We start from the raw sequence: 20,990 nt of genomic DNA on the forward strand, positions 1-20,990 counted from the left end.
GTGTAAGGTAGAGACATAAATGAGTGAAGCAAAATAGAGAGTCTAGAAATAGACTCACATATAAGTAGTCATTTGATTTTCTCTAGAGAAAAGGTAGTGTGAGGGCACAGTGTGAAGGCACCATCTGCAAGCCAAGGAGAGAGGCTTGACCAGAAACCAACCCTCCTGGCACCATGATCTTGGCCTTCTAGCCTCCAGAACTATGAGGAAAAATAAGTGCTAAAATAGATTTACTTTGTTCAATATTCATAAAGCTGGCCGCAGCAACTTGAAATTGTGAGGTTTGGATCAATTTTGTTCTTTAAACTGACTACCAAGGGATGATGAAACACAAATTTAACTCACCTGAGCATGTGAGTTTCTAAGAAGTTCAAAAGCTTACACAAACCTTATCCTGACTTTTTGGTGAGTGAACCTTGACATGATATCTTGCTAGAGCAATAGCAACAAAAAACCTTACTCCTGAGCTTTCTAAAATATTATTACTATATCAATCACAGGTAGAAAGTGATAATACTTGTACAGTTTACCAACGTAAATGGAGAAGACTGCACATAGGTGAAACAAGCAACTCCAGAGTTCTGTTACCTCAGACCTCCTCCAAAGGCTTTAGTGTCTGAAGGAATCAATATCTTGGTACACCTATAACCTGGGACAAAATTTAGTGAGTTCTGCCTCTTTGGACTGAATTTACTTGTGAGTAGACCAAGTGCTATTAGGCAGAATGTTGAGAGCTTTATTAAGTGTACTTTATGGAAAAATAAAATTATACTTTTGCTCTCTTGAATTTTTTGAACTTCACTGTTTGTAAAATCCCAACTCAGCCCTTGCCTACCTTTAGTGGTGCAATCACTGCAACTGGCCAATATATGGACAAAACTCCAACACTACTCTTAGCACAAAAACTAAAACGTCCCTTTCCAAAGACCAAAATACCTTCATGTCTGTGCTGTCAACTTCAACTTTTCACTGTGAGATTACTTCTTAGTTTTCTACTTCTATCTGTATGTAATTATTTATTGCACTGTGTTTGAGAACAATTTAGATAATAGCAAGAGTCCAAAGAATAAGCATTCAAGGACGTAGAAGAAAAGTCAGAGTAATTCAGTGAGCAACAATGAAAACTGACAGGGGACCTGTACAATCGTTTTGTACTCTAGGAAGAGGAATGGCAGCTAAGTGTGAAATGACTTTCAGGATCCTGTTTTGCCATATCATATTGCTCCTATTGGACAGATCATACGTTCATTAGAATTAAATGCTAGTGGGCAGCAATGTGAACCTTAGTTACTGCCTACTTAGCACGTTGCCAATTTTTCAAACCAAAATTTGCCATGCAGAAAATTATTTAAATATTTAAACCATTCATTCTTTTCTGAATATTCTTCTGTCCCATCTCAGAACTTAAGTTCTTTTCTCATCTCCTACCAAAATACTTCTTCTGAAGCAGCCCAACAACTTGTGAGTTGAAAGCTTAATTCTGATGTTCCAACTATGATATGATTGTTCAGTATGAAAAAACCACAGAATTAAGAAAAACTCATATGTCTGTGTTAATACTGCTTTCCATTGGCACAAATAAATAATTTCTCTCCAGGGTTTGGGATTTTTATTATAATGGAATAATCACAGCATCACATGAAATGAATTCTGAGTTCTAAGTAGTAATTAAGTGCGGAAATGTGTATTTTATTTGCATTTTGATAGATGATTTATTCATCTTTTTTCAACACGTGGGCTATCTAATGTTTGAATTACCTGTAATTACATTTCTTTCATGTTTGCATTATTAGTGAAAAATACAGATATTTTTCAATCACCCTCCACTCTTCTAAGCTGTCTTCCCCTACCGTTGATAATTATGCTCAGGGAATCAACCTAATTTGAATATTAGCCTGAGCAAAACATAATTAAGAATGTAAATCTGAAGAAAAGCAAAAACTAATGGAATCCAAAATCAAATATAGATGTTGTTTGGATTATCTCATTACTGCTTCTTTTTTTCACCTCAAGAACTTACTATATACTAAAAACATTGTATATGAATGTATCCCTAGGTGAATAAACACTAGGCATTATAAAGTGGAATCTGACAACCTGAGGGCAATGCAGGAAAATATGTTCTCCTTATTGCACGTTCACTATATACTAGGCAGAAGAAAGAACTGCTTACTTATGTGGTTTAGTAAACTGAAACAAGTGACTAAGAATGAGTGTAAACATCCCCTGGGAATCTCTAAAACTATAATGGGTATGGAATAACCTACACTATACTGCTTTGAAATTGAGACAGATTAAAGAATCCTTCACCACTTTCATATAATTTTGTCAAGGGAAAAGAGGATGGAAATTTTACTAGCTATTTACTAAGTACAAGGAGCTTTATACACTTAAATTTTATGCCCACCCAAGTATTGAGTACATTTTTATTAGCTTTTATTACAGATGTAGGAAATGAGGCTCAGAGAATTTAAATAGATTATCATATCAAAGATCATACAGCTGGAAGGGCAGAGCTTGGATTTTTATTTATTTTTTATCCAAATATTTTTTCCATAATGTTGGGGAAAAATAATGAGAATTTTTAAAAATTTTATACAGAGAAATACAATTTTAGTTCTTAGTTTACTTTTCTATGGCATATTTCAGATTGCTTCAATATGCATTTTAAAATTTATTTCCATGCCACTTTATTGAATTTTCTTACAATTCCTGTGGAACAATTAGAAGCTGATATTGTTCCCATTATCCTTCAGAAGTGAAACTGGAAAAAAAAGGGGGGGGACTTTTATTTAAAATCATTCACAGGGTCTATAGTAGAATGATGGGTTTTCCCAGGACCCTGGAATAGCAGCTTAGACGAATGTCATGCCTTTGACGCACATAGGAGGTTATAAATTAGCATTTGCTCAATTGAATTATCTTCCTAGATCCATGAAACAAACGGTTTACTCATCCTGGCATAGTTACTTTTCCATTTCTCCTTAAACAGGAAGAATACGTATAGGATTTATTTTGATTATTTGATCACATTTTTTTGGCCTCTGGAGAAAAGTAATTTTATGGTTTTCAGGACTGTAGAGACCACATGACCAACTCTTATTTTTAAGGTAAAATTGCAAGAGTTTAGTAAAGCAGTCGTATATCTGGAATTCAGATCTCATGACCTCATTTTTTTTCTTCCTCCTGTATCCCATCAACTGTCACTTGCCCATGCAGTTTATAATTAGCTAGAAAATATTTTTAATGGTTAAGGGTCTCTTAGGGAAACTCTGTTATTGTCACAGAAGTTTACAAAACTGTTCAAAATGCTACCATACTGTGTACACTGCTGTAATAAAAAGGCTATATAATAAAAAGCAGAGCTTTGTCAGTTTTAAAAATCAGCAGCACAAACAAATGCAGCAAGCTCTGAAATCATGCCGTAGAGTGAATGGACTACTGAAATGGTTCTCATTATTCCTCCTTGACAGCTTATGAGAGAGAATTTTGGTATTTCATCTTCTCTGTATTTTACACTTGCAAGCTAAGTTCACAGACATTTTACAATTAATGTATATAAGAAAGTTGGCCACATTCTAAGTAATGGAGAAGGTTATCAGAGAAATGCCAGTTTCAACAAAAATTCTACCTAATCTCATACCATGGATTCCTGCACAAAGTTATCAAACTTAAAAAAAAAAGAAATTGCAAAACTAATCAAAATATATGTACAGTATGTACAATTTACTATGACAGCAAATACTTCAGGGTTATTTGAAGAAAAAAAAAGGTCCAAGATCCAGAATCTAAATAGTACAATTTGTGGTAAGTGTCAGGAACATTACTCTGGTAAATGTCGTAATAATTATATGAAAATTGTTCTGAGTATTACACACTGTATAATCAGTTTTGTTAGAAGGATCAAAGGTGTAAATTTCATGACCAGTCAGTGAAAGCATTTATCAGAAGCTTTACTGGGAAGGAGAGAGTTGGGGAGGATAACAATTTACGGTGAAATCATTCTATTCAGCATAGTGGCTTGTAGGATATTTTGAATATAGGCTATGCACTTAATCTGCTCTTGAGAGTGCAGTTATGCTTTTAAACATAAAGCCAAAAATAAAATTCATTAAAATTATGTTTTCCAGTTATGATAAAACCAACACAAATATATGATTTCTAAAGTTACAGTATAGGTGCTGACTGTGGGGAGCAATGAACTTTTATAATTTGCCCATCAAGCAAAACCAGTTATAGTTATTGAAGGAGTTTGGAGGGACTTCCCTGGTGGCACAGTGGTTAAGAATCCGCCTGCCAATGCAGGGGACACGGGTTCGAGCCCTGGTCCAGGAAGATCCCACATGCCGCGGAGCAACTAAGCCTGTGTGCCACAACTACTGAGCCCGCGTGCCAAAACTACTGAGCCTGTGCTCTAGAGCCCACAAGCCACAACTACTGAGCCCACGTGCCTAGAGCCCATGCTCCACAACAAGAGAAGCCACCGCAATGAGAAGCCTGCGCACCGCAATGAAGAGTAGCTCCTGCTCTCCGCAACTAGAGAAAGCCTGTGCGCAACAGCAAAGACCCAACGCAGCCAAAAATAAATAAATTTATATAAATAAATAAAGGAGTTTGGATAACCTCTCGCTCTCTCTCCTCTGTCTCTCTCTACTATGGAACCAGTAGTGTATAGGTGAATATGGGAAATAAAAATATGGAGGATGCTCTCAAAAAGTACATCGGAACACTATATATGAAATAATTTAAACATATGCAATGCAGCATATTGTTTGATCATTTTTCCAAGTCAGAGCTTTTCAAAGTGTGTGAGATATGAATCTCTCAGCCTCAGGAAAGCCAGGGGCCCTCCATTTATCCTATTGTTCCATATACATAATATGTTTTTTGTGATAGCACAAATGTTGAGAATTATTAGCCTGGCAACTAATTTTATAGAAAGTCTAAAAACGGAAACATAATTATGGATTTCAGGGAAGAAGGCAAATGGAAGAGGTTTTTGGCAAGACATGTGCAGTATTCAGGAGATATATCTTCTCTCTTTGCTAAGCTCAAAAGAGCCATGGTTGGCTGACATCCTGTCTGGCTTCTCAAGGTATATTGTCTAGCTCCCTGTGCATATATTTGGGCATAAACAAGAGAGAAAGGAGGATAGTGTGGGAGGGAGCCAAGGTGATTTAGGAACATTATAATTGATTCGGCAATTCAGGAGTCCTACAGAACTCAAGGTCAGCCTAAATCTAAGGCAGAAAACCCTGATCTATTCTGCATGCTTGCACAGCTGAGGCTTACCCAAACCCATATGGGAGAATCTGTGAGATAAGTGAGTTTAGTTTATGAATCAAGCACAACTTATATCTCTCTTTTAATGATGCACAAAATAATATTTTAGTTTCCCCGGATGTGACAAAGTGTGGTTTAACTGAAAGAATTAAAAGGAAGTTACTTGTCAGTAACTATTCAAAAATGGAAATGGACACAAGACCATGGATGTTTTAATTCGAAGGTTTTTGCAACCTTATGTTTCATCCTTCATGGAAATTCTAACTTCACTACATTTATTTTAAAAATCCAGTATATTTCTAGATCATCATTTAAGAAATTTACACTCTGTGATTTTAGGTGATCTAACCAAATTTATTTTAACTGCAAGAAACACATGTAGGTAAAAATTATGCTACTTTTTGTTAGCTGGAACTCATAGTTAGCTCATCTTGCTATTACCTTTACAACATAAAGAGTTCTTTCTTCCAAATCCATTTGATTTATTTATTCAAGAATAAATCAAATTTAAGGAAATGTTCTCATATTAAAAAACCTTTAGTGTATTTTTATTTTAATAAAATTGAAACTTTTTTGGAATAAGCTTAAGGAGTATGAAATTTATTATTCTGCCATCTGATGTGCTAAGCAGTTACCTATACACATTTTACAGGAGTCTTTTATATTTAAAATCCTTTTATTTCTCTGAGGCCACTATTTAAATGGCTGATAGGGGATAATTTGTTTTGTTCAGTGAATTCCTGATTGTTGCACAAGGAAAAGTTCTTTCACCTTTCATTCAACGATTCATCTTCCTGTGGTGATTTATTTTACTATATCCAGGCATGCTTTATTACCTACAGACTTGGCATGCACTTTTTTTTCTATCTGGTAACCGACTGAGCCTTAAATAGGTATGCAAGTTATAACAAGTTATAAACTTTTGAATTTTACATTGTTACAGATAATTCTGTTGTTTTGCACATTTTTACAAACATGCCTACATGCTATTGTATAAAATTGAGAGGAACATTTAGATGTATCTATAGAACAATTATTTAGAATTATCTTTGGTAAATAAGATGCAATTATAATACATACAAGGCGGCAAAATCAGTGGTAAAGTAATGTTTGGGGATATAAGAAATATTTGTTGCTATGTCATAAGGCTGTGACTTCGCTCTAACTAGGAAAGGCTCCAAGATGAAGGTGGCATTTATGAGAAAGGGATAGAAGGAGAAAGAAAGAGATCACATTAGATTCTTTATATATGCCAATGATATTTCTATTCAGTTCAAATTACAAATGAAAATATATATGAGATTCTAGAATCCAAATGTTCAAAACAGCCATACAGTTTCTGTTTTGTATTATACTTTATTTTCAATAGAGTCCACATATATCACCTGTCAGTGTATAGCAGCCTATAAAAATTATACATTTTTATTTTATGATAAAAATGATCCCACATCTATATTAGTTTATTAATACATTTTAGCTGCACCAGTGCCTAATTTGGAAAAGAAAATCTCTCTCTCAACTTCTTCATTATTTTGATAACTATAGAAATTTCTGAAATCTTATAATTGGATCAATATAGTCCCTTCACATAAGATAAAATTTACTAATGGAAGTTTTCAGAAATTTGGTTCCCATAATGTTGTATTTATCTTGATAAGGTAAAGGAGAATAAATAAATACAGTAATTGATTAATAAGATTTTAAAAAATGAAATGGGATCCAGGGGATATAAATTTCAGTGCTCTTCAGTGTAAGTGTGAACTTGGCAAGGTTATGGTCCTCAATCTTATTCTCTATAAAATGACCCATTCTAGCTCTAAAGTTCTATAATTCTGTCACAGGTTTTGGTTCTATATTTCTGGATTTAATTCACAGCTCTTTCTTTCACTTCACTCATAACTAGATGCGACATATATTGATTTATCAAGCACACACTTGGATGTGTAAGGTAATTTTATTTTGAAACTAACTACTGTTCATTTGGATTCTGCTCCACATATGCACTCGTCTTGGAAGATGAGTAAGGAGAATGTTTTGATGGTGAAGAATTAGTCCACAGTGCCAGATTCTATGGATTTCAATGAGGATCAGAGCTGAGTCATTCACACTGGGATTAGGCAATATAGAGGATTGATGTCCATGATAAAGGTGGATTGTATAGATTTGGGAAAGAAGAAATATAGAGTATTCTCAGGTGAAGAATGAACATGAGTATGTGAAAGTCAGTAAGTCTAAAGATTTACTGACTTAAGACTCTCGAAAGATTAACTCTGTAAGGATGTAGAGCTAAATGGTAGTACCTGAAAGATGCAGATGGAAAGAGATTGCTTCATTTTGTTTTACTTAGAAGTATGTACCAAGATGAGGAACTTGTGAATAGATTTAATAATCAAGAGATTGTCAATAGGGAGGGAGATGTTAAAAATACATAAGAAACAAGGCTAGCACTTGGGTCAGGAAAACAGCATTGCATATGGAATTAGCCATTATATTGAGCAAAAAAAGGAAGGGTGGATGCAGATATAGGAAAGTGAACATGTATGGGTGGGAATAGGGAGTTGAGAAACTTCACTCTTAGTAGATTCCCTTTATATAGTGTAATAGGGGCTTTCTCTTTTTACTTAGACTATACATTTTTAATGATAATATATTAAGTTATAATTCAAGTTCAATGAGGCATGTTTTGTTTCTACATCCTCTTCAATATCTGCTGGTACTGATAAATGTATATTTAGTAGTATGTTCCATCTTCTGGATATTAATGAAGAAATTAGTTTTCATTATAGAAGTATACAATGTAACCTAAATAGAGAAAGGAATTTAGTACCCCCAAACAGATAGATTATTAATGTATTGTTTTGCAAGTAATATTATCCTATTCAAATATATGTTATTAAAACGTCTTATAAAAAGCGTTTTAAAGTTTGTTAATTCATATTCACTCGTTACAGCTGTGATGTGAATAGTGTATTTGGGGTTTCAACATAGCAGTCTTTTCTATGACCTGAGGGTCCACAAGGTTTTGCCCTGCTCACTTGTTCACAAGACTTCTCTCTCTGATGACTAAAAGTTAGATCCATGTATAAAACAGAGCTCTAATTTGGTGTATTAAGGAACAAAGAATGATAATTACCCAGTCACAGGCTCAAGATGGCCTTCCTCATTTCCTACATGCAAATATTAATAAAAGGATGTAAGATTTTTCTAAAACTTGAGATACAGACTCTGTATTTTTACACTTATATAAATGAATCTGTTAAAAACTCTTTTTAAGCTATAGAATTATCTCATCTTCAAATTCATATATTTTTTGAGAGAAATTCCTGAAATATTTTTCTTTCTCACATTTTTAGCTGATAAACAATACTTAAGGATTGAGAATAATTTCGTCACTTTCTGTTCAGTGAAACTGTTCAATCATACCAGTCAACTATAATCACAAAATAAATTTCTAGGGCATTTTCAGACTTATCCTTACTTTTAGTCATTTATTATTTTTCACATATTCACTGCATTCAGAATACTTAACAATGCATGAGAAGGATGACATGAGAAGGATGACAAAAGAAGCAGGATATATATTTCTATACTGCATAGATGATACCATTGCCATTAATCTTACCTAGAAGAAAAGATCTCATCTCTCTCTTTCCTCTAAAAAGCACCATTTTTTCCAAGCCATTATAAGCCTTTTTGCATTGGTAAGGAATTCAGCCACCCAAGAAATGAGTCTCATTCTTATTTGTAAGCCAAGAACCATAATAATAATTTGTAGGTTTTCAGATGTGGATAGGAAGCTTGGATACGTGGTTGGAAGATAACTACAGTGTGAACTGGGGTTTATCAAAGAGAAAGGAGAGGCCCTAGAAACATGACCAGGGACCCGAGTCTTAAGAGAACAAATAGGGAGTGAAAAATCACCTTCCTTGGGAAATGTATAATGCAGTTCTAGGAAGAGTGATGTCTAACATTGGGTTTACAGTTCTTTCCAGCCTTATGTGGTAATTGCATTCTGCTACTTCCTAACCTTCAGAAAGGTCTGCCACACAAAACCACCTGGTGTTAGAGTAAATTTAGGGGAATGAAAGAACAGTGATGAAATCTAGCAAAGGACAACACTAGATAATCAGGTTGAAGCAGAAAAGCAAGCAGCTATATTGGCTGACTCAGCAATAAATATGAGCGAAACCACTTGTCCTACATATAATAGAGGAATGTGACTATTGGGGTGGAGGGCAGATAGTGGGATGCTACTTAAAATCTGTAGAAAATACTAATGTTGCTCTATTTGCCTCATTGCCAGAGGAACCTGATACATGATTGAGGCAATAGAACACAGACACATGGATTCATTCTGACATTTTGTATATTGCTGGTGTCTTCTAAATTTGAAAAGTACTGAAAAATCACATGCAAGATGGTTAAATTAATCAACCTTAAGCAAACTACATAAAAAAATAAATATACATACAAAGCAGTAAAGGTGTAAAAATGTGGGTAAGTGAGAAGGTTTAAGTGACATCAGCTTTCAAAAAGAGGAGAAAAACCTCGAGAGAGTTTGAAGAGGGTAAATGAGAAGTTGCTTTCCAAGCAAGAACAGTCTGTTCCAAGGCTGGGGAAGGCATGAGAGAGGGTTCATTTTGACCCTTTTATGCTATTATTAATCGATGTTTCCTAGCAATTTGACTGGCTTCTAAGAAAAATCCAATATGTAACAGTAAACAAAAAGAGAGAGACTTTCTTTCTAATATAAATATTTAAGGCATTTTGAGACAGGAAAGACATTGAGATGCATCACAACATTCTTGTAAGTTTTGGTATTGAAATAGTTTAGTCAAAGTTCTATTCATTAATTCACCTGATTTCTGTTTAACTATGTGCCACACATTGGGGAAGCAGCTGTGAATGAAACAGATTTTGTTCTTGCTGTTATGGAGTTTATTTTTATACTGTAGGAGCAGAAAAACAATAAGAATGCTTGCTGCTCTATGTTCTAGTTACTATGACCACATAAACAATTACCACAAAACTGAGTGGCTTAAAACAATAACAGATATTATTGTATGCATCAACCTGACATTTGCACGGGACTGAGGCAGTGCAAAGTTTAGGAGATGAAATCATCTGAAAGCTCATTCATTTACATGTCTAATGCTTAAGGATGGCTGTCAACTGAAACTTTTCTGGAACTGTTGGCTGGAAGGTCTATATGCAACCTCTCAATATGGCCAGGGCTTCCTCAGCCCTAGGAAAGAGAAAGAGAAAGAGAAAGAAAGAAATAGATAGAGGTAGGGAGAGGGAGAGAGAGAGGGGTTAATTTTCAGAATATCTCAGAATATCTGTGTGGCCCTTTTTGATCTAGCCTTGGAAGTCACTCAGCATTTTCCTTTCCAGCCCATTCTATTCACTGGAACAGTCACAATGTCCCACCTAGATTCAGAAGGAGAGGACAGTTAACTCCACCACTTGATGAAAAGTTACAAGGTTCCAAAAGAAAATTTGTGAACTGAAATATTGCTGTGGTCATTTTTGGAACATACAATCTGCCACATTCTCTTATTTTAGTTTCTGCTTTAATAAACAAAAAGTCGAATATGAAATTCATGAAAAAAAGTTTTTTATTTAAAAATTTTTCACACGTGTCTCTTTTGAGTTATTATTTTTGTTGTTTTATTATTACTATTACTCTTAGTATTATTGGCTTGTGAGCTTCCAAATCCCAGTGGCCTTTAACTTTTTCTTTTTAATAGTCTAATAATTTGAGTGTAGCATTCAGAAGTTGATATGGTAAAATATCTAGTGAAAGGGACTATATTAAACTTTTGGGGTCAGAACATTTAATTTGTTATGTTCATTTGAAGGAAAGTAGTACTTTATCAAGTGGTTTTTAGGATGAACGTATGATTCACATCAACTTGTGTAGAAAAAAAAAAATAGCAAATGGGCTGTCTCCATTATCCCCAGCTAATTTCCATGAGAATGATCATTTTATCCATTTTATAATCATTTAACCTAAAGAACTTGTTGACTTGGTCTAATGTAAACAAAGCCTAATAAATAAATATTCTATGCCTCATAATATTGTTCAAAGATGTTCATGTGTTGTGTTATATGGTAGAAATTGTTTCTCCCTTTAAAAATGTTAGAGACAGCTCCAAGTAAAGGACATTATAAAAAAAAATTGTGAAAAAATGATGGAAAAAACTGACTGTATTAGAAAAACACAAAGAATGTGCCACTTTTGTTCAGATTAAAGGTAAGAGTATGTGAAAGTGGAAAGGGTCATTGGTGAAATGATTGTAATAGTCAAAATGACGTCATCAGTCCGACACTTCATAATTTTTTTAAAGGTTAGTAGGCAAAGAGCTATTTCTGCTCTTTGAAAATGTCAAATAAAATGTTACTTTTCCAAAGCTTCTTGAAGCAATGTTAATCTAAACATTATAAGCATAGAAGATATTAAGGAAACAAACTTAATACATACTATTAATTGGACATCACATATTCCTAAAATGTTCAGATGTACTTAAAGAAACTTTGAAGAAGATTAAAAATTCACATTTATTATTCTTAGAAACATTAACTATAACCTAAGTACACTAGAGGAGAAAGAATAATGAAAGGCTTAGAAATTCAAGTAAGTAGAAAGGAAAATTATCTTACTTAAATTGAAATAATAAGATAGAACTAAACAAACAATTTGAGAGAACACAACCTGATATACTGGATTAAGAGTAGGTGACTACTAATTAGATATCATTTAACCTACTTCCCAGTACTTCAGTTTCTTTGTTGTAATAGTAATTTTTGCCATCGATGACCTGACGACCTGCTAAGGCTGCTGTGAAATAACAAAAGACCATTTCAAATCCTTTTACATTAATATTGAAGCTGTTTCCAAACCTTGTAGATATCCCTGTGCATAAATCTTTTATTCATGTGCTAATGTATTTATGAAACTAATTCATGAAAATGGAATTGCCAAATCAAAGGCTATGTGTATTTTAATTTTAAAAGATGTTCAACATATGCTTTATAGTCTGTGATATTGTCAGATGGCTATCCATGTTCGCCTAATAAAAATCAGTCAAGATAAGTCCATACTTCCAACTTCCTATGTTGTAAACACAAAGAAATATTTCTTGTTTTTTTTTTTTTCTCCTTAATCCCCACCAACTAGAAGAGATGTAGCATATGAACACCTCAGTTCACTAAGGGAATGCATCAAGCAGAGGAGAATTAGGGGAATCAAGAGATTAAAGATGTTAATCAGATCATGTGCATGGCTTGCGTTGAGTTCTTTCTCAATAAATGTGTCTCACATGACATGTTCTTTTCACATGACACACTCTTCTTCAAAACTTATATAGGCCTTTGTGAAAATGTCATATATAATTTATTATATGGTATCCTTAAATACACAGTACCTTATTCTCATTTCATAGTCAATTGAAGTAAATGCACAAATCACAATCAAGCAGAAATCCATAGTGATTTTTAACATTGAAAATGCATCATAGGTTTCAGGTTTCCAGTCTGACATGTAAAGAACTTGGAAGTCATCATTCCTCACCTCACAAGAAGAAAAAAGCTGACAAATTGAAAATCAACAACTCTTTTTAGGTCCACAGGAGAATTGTTTTCACAGGGTAGACTGCTGCCCCAAAAACTGTAGAGACAGACAGGCCAATACAGAAAGTAACCATTTTGAAATACACTCAGAGCTCTCTGTTCTCTTTAACAAGGCCTTCTCTCAAAGGAAACTATTTTATCAGAGCCTAAACAACTGGAGTTTTATCAAAGCCTAACCAACCCAAAGGAAGGGACCTATTCAACTCCAACCCCTTCTAGCTTTTACTTTGGGGCAAGGGAAATACCCAACTCAGGCTCACTATAAAAGACTGAAACCAAATTATAGGACTATACAATGCTCCCTGCCCTCCCCCATACACAGACCTTACCACCACATCAGTAGAGCTCCTCTATAATAACAAAAGATTACAGATAAAAGAACCATAGGCTCATACTTTATTTAAAGAGTCCCAAGGAAAACAGAAAATGGGGGAAGCCAAAACAAGGACACTTGAGGAAATTTTGGTCTCTGACACCACAACTACATCTAATAGTAAACACAGCCTAACTCATTGCTAGATAAACATGAAACTTCACACTAAAGTCCTACCTTTTACACAATATACCATGTCCAGGTTCCAACAACAACAACAACAACAAAAATCACAAGGCATAGTAAAGGACAAAAAACACTGTCTGATGACACAAGGTAACCATCAGAGCCAGACTTGGATATGGCAGAGCTTTTGGAATTATCAGACTGTGAATTTAAAATAATTATGATCAATATGCTAAAGGCTCTAATAAAAAAGGAAGTGGACAGTACACAAGAGAAGATTGGTAATATTACAGGAAGATGGAGAATCTAAAAAGGAATCAAAATGACATGATAGAAATTAAGAAGACAGTAAGAGAAATGAAGAATGCCTTTGAGCTCATCAGTGGACTGGACATAATGGAGGAAAGAATCAGTGAGCTTGAAGTTATGTCAGTAGAACCTTCCAAAACCGAAACGTGAAAGAAAAAAGAATGGAAACACAGAATAGAATATTCAAGAACTGTGGAACAATTACAGAAAGTATAACATACATACAATGGGAATACCAGAAGAAGAAAGAGGGGAACGGAAGAAATATTTAAGTGATAATTACTGAGAAGTTTCCAAAATTAATGACAAACACCAAACCACAGTTCCAGAAAGCTCAGAGAACACCAAGCAGGATAAATTCTGAAAAATCTACACCTGTATATATATATCATATTCAAAGTGCAGAAAGTTAAAGTGAAGAGAGATCTTGAAAGAAGTTGGGAGAAAAAAAAAGCACCTTACCTGTAGAGGAACAGAGATAATAATTACATTGGAATTTTCTTCAGAAACCAGAAAGCAAAAAGAGAGTGAAGTGAATTTTTAAAAAGTAAAAAAAAACCCATCAACCGCCTTGATAAAACAGTTGTCCTGTTCTCTCTTCCTTACTTCCAGATTCGTTGTTGTTTTATCACGTCATGTTGTCTGGGATATGGTAGCCACTTTGCAATCCATCAGAAGACAAACCTGAAATTAAAAGCCTTAAATGAAGGTGGAATCATGGATACAAAGAAAGAGCCTGGGGATCCTGCTGACTTGTTGAGATAATACACCAATCTTGGCTTCTGATATAAAGTCGATATCCTCATGATTTCAGCCATTGCAAATCAGATGATTTTGTCAAAATGCCATACTTGGCCCAGCTGTTTACCAGAACTAAATTGTTTAGTAGCAAGACTAACATTTATATTCTGCTGAACAAAAACACTAAAATAAAAGAAGAAATGTATGAGTGAATAGTTCCTTTTTGTATTTTTCTAAAGTTAGAAAGGAAAAGCAAAGAAGTTCGCAATTACTACTGTCTAGAAATGAGGGCCAGGAAGAAGGAAGTTTGGGGGAGAAAGAGAAGTAAAGCACCAGGCATCCTGAAAAACTTATCTTCATAATTTTCCATTTCATTGGATCTGGGAGGGTCCTGGAAACAAGAGAGAGGAAAGAATCATTGTAGCTAGAATTGATGTTAATTAAAAACTCCATGTCCAGGTGTCAGATTGTCCAGTTTGTCACATCAATTTTTTTAGATTTCTTACTAGTTATGTAGTACCTTTGCCCCAACTTACATGCCTGAAACAGAATGACTGATTTTAAAAGTAAACTTTAACTGTCCTTTCCTTTGAGCTCCCATTTGTAATATCAATTTTGATATTAACTAACAAATTTTAGCTCTAGTTTTCTATCATAGATATATGGATGAGATTGGCTTTAAATCTCATTTAAATAGAGAAAAATTTAAAATATGAAGCATTTTAAAATATGAAGGACATGCACAAAATTGAAAAGCATTGTCCATGAAATCAATGTTTATCAGGTGTTCAGGGACATTCTCTAAATGGTTTCTTCTACCTACTGTTGTAACAACTTCTGGTCAGTGAAAGGTGAACCATAAAAGAGAGAAGTATAATGGAAGGCAGTTTCCATTGGTGGCAGCTTCTATACTATCCCCAGGAATGTGTCATCTTTACTGACACTTAAAAAGCATATATAAAAACACAATGTGTTTGGGTTACTGTTGATGATGGATTGTCATTCAAGTCTATCTTGTGTAATTTCTCCTCCAAGTTTATCTTCTTAAAAGGCAGATGCTTCAAGTATTTTGGGACTTACAAATTTAATGGGTTACTATTTTTCTGTTGCAATTGGTGTTTCCAGAATGATGGTATAAGTGTTCAGAATAGCTAATGTGATGGAAATCTCTGAAATTATAATTATGTGCTTTTTTTTTTTTAAAGAAATGAATTTGGTGGCATCAGTTTCTTAAAATAGACAAAATGTCACAGGACTCTAGTGCATACTTATTTGGAAATATAGATAGTAGGAGTTTGAGTGAGTTGCTTGTGCATAGTCAGGAAAACTGGATAACTTCATGATCTGTTACTAATGGAGAATTAGCCATTTCTCGCCATGTTTACCTTACCCATGTGTAATTAATCTCGGAAGCAGAAGGACCAGTGATATGAAAGACTTAAGGACACAATAAGCATTTCTAAAAATGAGCCCATATATTGGCACCCTATTTTGCCACTTTGGATCCATTTATTTTGAACTTATTTTTTGATTGTCAAGTTTAATATAAACTCCCAGTCTTTTCTCATATAAATTGTCCTTTCAACACCCCCATCCCTACCCGTGTGACAGACTAAGGTTTATTCATCCCTTGAGTCCCCTTATCCCAGAAATCTTTTTCTCCACCAAATCTGGGTTAAACGCCCTTCCTTTAGATTCCATAATGCCGTTTACTTCTTCTGACATATGACATTATGTATTTAATTTGTCTAGCTCTGTGAGGTCAATATTCAAAATTATTTCCATTACTATCATAGTCTTACCACATGGTATAAAATATTTATATTTAATTATTTTAAAGATATAAAAATGATTTTTTAATCAGAGTATTAGAAAAAAAATTACTTCCTACAAGTGTTACTACTCAATTTTCTCTATATTAATTTTGAACTATTTGTTTATATTGGTTCTCTACAGCTTCGATAATAAATTACCACAAAGTTAGTGGCTGAAAACAACACAAATTTATTATCTTAGAATTCTGTAGGTCAGAAGTCAGAAACAAATGAAAATCGATATGTTGGCAGCCTTTGTTCCTTTCTGGAGATCTGGGGGAAATCAGTTTCCTTTTTTTTTTTTTTTTTTTTTTTTTGCGGTAAGCAGGCCTCTCACTGTTGTGGACTCTCCCGTTGCGGAGCACAGGCTCCGGACGCACAGGCTTAGCGGCTATGGCTCACGGGCCCAGCCTCTCCGCGGCATGTGGGATCTTCCCGGACCGGGGCACGAACCCGTGTCCCCTGCAGTGGCAGGCGGACTCTCAACCACTGCGCCACCTGGGAAGCCCAGTTTCCTTTTCTTTTCCAGCTTCTAGAGGCTCCCTTTCTCCCTCTTTAAAGCAGGAAAGGTTGCAGCTCTCTGTGACTTTCTTCTGTAGTCACACATCTCCTTGTGATCTTCTTCTTGTGACTCGTTTTACTTTCAAGGACCCCTGTGGTTACTTTGGGTCAATTTGAATACTCCAGCATAATCTCCTTATCTTAAAGTCAGATGATTAGCAACCTTAGTTCCATCTGCAACCTTCACTTTCTTTTGACATAGTAATCTAACATAATCACAAGATTGCAGGAATTAAGACATAGACATGTTTGGGGAGATGATTATTCTGCCTACCACACAGGTTGAATTTGTTTCCTTTGTTTTGTTTGACTTTGTATTTTCCTGAATGAGACATCTGTAGATATTTTTCATGTATGTAAATAATAAACAATATTTTCTTAATTGCAAACCAATCAATAGTATATAAATCATCACAATGGGACTTCCATTGTCAATATGCAGGGTCTGCCAAATAACTTAGAATCATATCCTAAATAAATAAGAATTACTTATCTTCATTCCACATAGGAGTATTTCTTTTTCATTATGAATATGAGAGAAATCTTAAGAACAATGTTAATTGGAGTTCGTATTTGCAACTAACAGAAATCCAATGTATATATTTTCTCAGTGCCCTGGAGGATATCATTAAATGTAAGCAACACTGTTCCTGAAATTTTAGAGGCACTCCTAATCCTCAGAACTGGAACCTGGAACTTGAACAAGGTAAAGACTTGATTGCCTTTCTCTCATTTTTCTCTTTGAATCCACTTCATTCTTTTCATTGAAGCTTTCTCCTCATAGTACAGAATGTGTCCTCTGATGGTTTTTGAATTTTACATCTCACAACCTTAATTGCTGGAAAAAAACTTTACCATATACTTTCGGACCATGTCAAGTCTAATAATCCTAGACTACAAACTTTTTTTTTACCACATTTAATTTAGTTATCTTCCTATCAATCAATCAACTGAAGGCAGGAGTTGAAACCAAGCAGGACCCTGTGGGTCCCTCCCTGATACAAATCCTTTCCATATTCCTGTTTCCTGTTTGTAGCAAGTAGGCTTCTTTCAAACTCCTTGACCTTCCCTGAGTTCCAAAGGGCAGATTCAAACAGTTGCTAATCAGGGAAGGGAGGGGATGCAGAAACAAAGGAGGAACAGTCAAGAAACAATACTGCAGCCTTGGGGCAGGGTCCTGGTTCCTCCTGAAAGATTATACATGACAATACCTTTGAGTTCTTCTGCAGGAGCTAAGGCCCCTACCCGGGTGGAGGATGGTAACTTTAACCTGAAACAAGATCCCTGGAGCACTACCCTGTTACCTCACCACCAGCCAGTAACAAGAAAGTCACACACCCTGCAGCCCTTACCCCAAATTTTGCCTTTAAAAAACTTCTCCCTGAAAACCATCAGGGAGTTTGGGGTTTTTGAGCTTTTATCCTTGCTTTGCCCTACAATAAACCTTCCTCTGCTCCAAACCTGGAAGTTTCACTTTGTTTGACCTCACTGTGCATCAGGCACAGGAACTTGTGTTCGGCAATAGAGTAGGTGTGTCACATTGTATTAAAAATATGGTATCCTCGTGCAAAGGGTAGGAGTGTTTCCTAGAAAATACTAAATGGGAAAACAATCCCACCAGTTACCAAAACAAAATGTAAGTAGTCAGTATATTGTGTTCAATAAATATTACCTACCTGAATTAATAATAAAAGATAAGTGTGTTTCTGCTTTAAAGAAATAAATTCTAGATGGCATCCTGATATCATCAATAATTTATCACTATCCCCTACGATTTATCACTACATCCATTGCAATGAGAATTAAATGTTCATCTTCATAGATGTAAGGGATGTAATCATCCTTATTAACCATAGAACTATTTTGTTAGATTCAAATATTTCTAATTACTTAGAAAATTAGGTATGTGAAAAATTAGGTATTTTCTACAGCTATCATTTAAGCCAAAAGTAATTTTTTCTCCTTTTCCAGATTAATTTTAAGTTAAAAACTTAGAATACCTCATTCTTTGTGCATTCTTATTAATAAAATAAAAATGTCTGTGCACTCCGTTTGCCTGGCTCCAGGGCATGTGAGAATTACCTTAATTCCCTGTGTGTTTTTTAACAGCTTTATTGAGGTATACTTGAAAAACAAGGGAACTGCACATATTTAATGTATACAATTTGATGGGTTTGAACATATGCATACACCAGTGAAACCATCATCACATTACGGTAGTAAACATATCTATCACCTCTAGAAGTTTCCTCCTGCCCACCTCTCCTATTTGTAGTAAGAATACTTGAGATCTCCTCTCTGAACATATTTTTCAGTGTACAATATAGTATTATTAACTAATATAGTATTGTTAACTGTAACATTAACTACAGGTCCATACAGTAGATCTCTAGAACTTAAAAATTGCATAACTGAAACTTTATACCCATTGTACTCTGTGCTTTTTTTTTTTTTTTTTTTTTGCGGTACGTGGGCCTCTCCCGTTGCGGAGCACAGGCTCCGGACGCGCAGGCTCAGCGGCCACGGCTCACGGGCCCAGCCGCTCCGCGGCACGTGGGATCCTCCCGGACCGGGGCACGAACCCGCGTCCCCTGCATCGGCAGGCGGACTCCCAACCACTGCGCCACCAGGGAAGCCCTACTCTGTGCTTTTTAAAGTCTGACTGTTTTAGATACTCCGTAAAAGTACCATCATGTAGTATTTGTCCTTTTGTGACTTAAGTGTATAATATCCTCCAGCTTCATCCATATTATCACATATGGCAGGATTCCCTTCTTTCTTAAGGCTTAATACATTCCATTGTATGTATATACCACATTTTCTTTAGACATTCATCTGTTGATAGACATTTAGGATGTTCCTGATCTCGGGTGGCTGTGGGGTGCCGCATCCTGTGGTGGCTTGAAGCAGAATCTCAGTTCCCCAACCAGGGATTGAACCCAGGCTGTGGTGGTGAAAGCACCAAATCCTAACCACTAGACCACCAGGGACTAGTAGCTAGGAGTAGGGCCCTGGCTTTTTGCCTGCTTTGAAGAAGGAATTCAGCAAAGAGACGGAAAGTAGCAAAACAAGTAAAGTGTTTATTAGAAGAAAAAAGGTACATGCGAATAGACACACAGGCAGGCTCAGAGAAAGTGTCATGTGCTTTTGGGGTAGTTTAAATCATTTATATGGGGGCAGTTCTTCCATGTTCCCTCTAGCCAGTCATCTTGCTTTGTCTGGCTCTGAGTCCATATTTCGTCTCACCCAGGGCCCTGCCCTGTGTGCATGCACATCTTTTAGCCAAGGTGGATTCCAGCACAAGGAAGTTGACAGAAGGTATTATGGTCTGGTGTCCCCTCCCTTTTCTTACCCCTGAGGACCCTTTCTGCACATGTGTACTTTGGGAGGTCTCCTTGACCTCAAGAATGAGAAATATGTGTTCTCTTTACCTTTAATCCAAGCAGGACTCAGCGCCTCCTCGCTTCTGCCATTATCTTTATCTTGGAGTATCTGTCCATGGGGGACAGATTCCAGCTGCTCAGACTGGGGTCCATCTATCTCCTGCCTCATTCCCATATCTTGGCTATTGTGAATAATAAGTGCTGCAATAAAAGCAAGGATCTCTTTTGTAGATCCTGATTTCAATTCTTTTGGATATGTACCTAGAAGTGAATTGCTAGATTGTGTGGTAGTTCTATTTTTAATTTTTTAAGAAACTCTTATACAATTTTCTATAGCATCTGTACCATTTTACATTCCCACCAACAGTGTAGAAGAGTTCCATTTCTCTATACCCTTACCAACACTTACTATCTTTTGCTTTTTTGATAATAGCTATCCTAACAACTCTGAGGTGATATCTCATTGTGGTTTTGATTTGTATTTCCCTGGTGATTAGTGATGCTGAGCACCTTTTCCCGTACCTGTTGGCCATTTGTATGTCTTCTTTGGAGAAATGCCTATTGGGCCCTTAGCATGTTTTTAAATCGGGTTATTTGTTTATTCTGCTATTGAGTTGTAGGAGTTCCTTTTGTATTTCGGATATTGATCCCTTATCAGATATATTGGTTGCCAATATTTTCTCCCATTCCATAGGTTGCCTTTTTACTCTGTAGGTTGTTTCTTTTGCTATGAAGAAACTTTAGTTTGATGTAGTATGACTTGTCTAA

At 35.5% G+C, this 20,990-nt stretch overlaps 1 pseudogene; it reads right to left on the reverse strand.

Moving 5' to 3' along the window:
• LOC137210721 (voltage-dependent N-type calcium channel subunit alpha-1B-like) overlaps positions 1–20,391 on the reverse strand; it is a 154,272-nt pseudogene extending 133,881 nt beyond the window's left edge.
• Positions 20,392–20,990: the final 599 nt, after the last annotated feature.

This window comes from Pseudorca crassidens, chromosome 17, assembly GCF_039906515.1.
Source record: "Pseudorca crassidens isolate mPseCra1 chromosome 17, mPseCra1.hap1, whole genome shotgun sequence".
NCBI classification, from domain to species: domain Eukaryota; kingdom Metazoa; phylum Chordata; class Mammalia; order Artiodactyla; family Delphinidae; genus Pseudorca; species Pseudorca crassidens.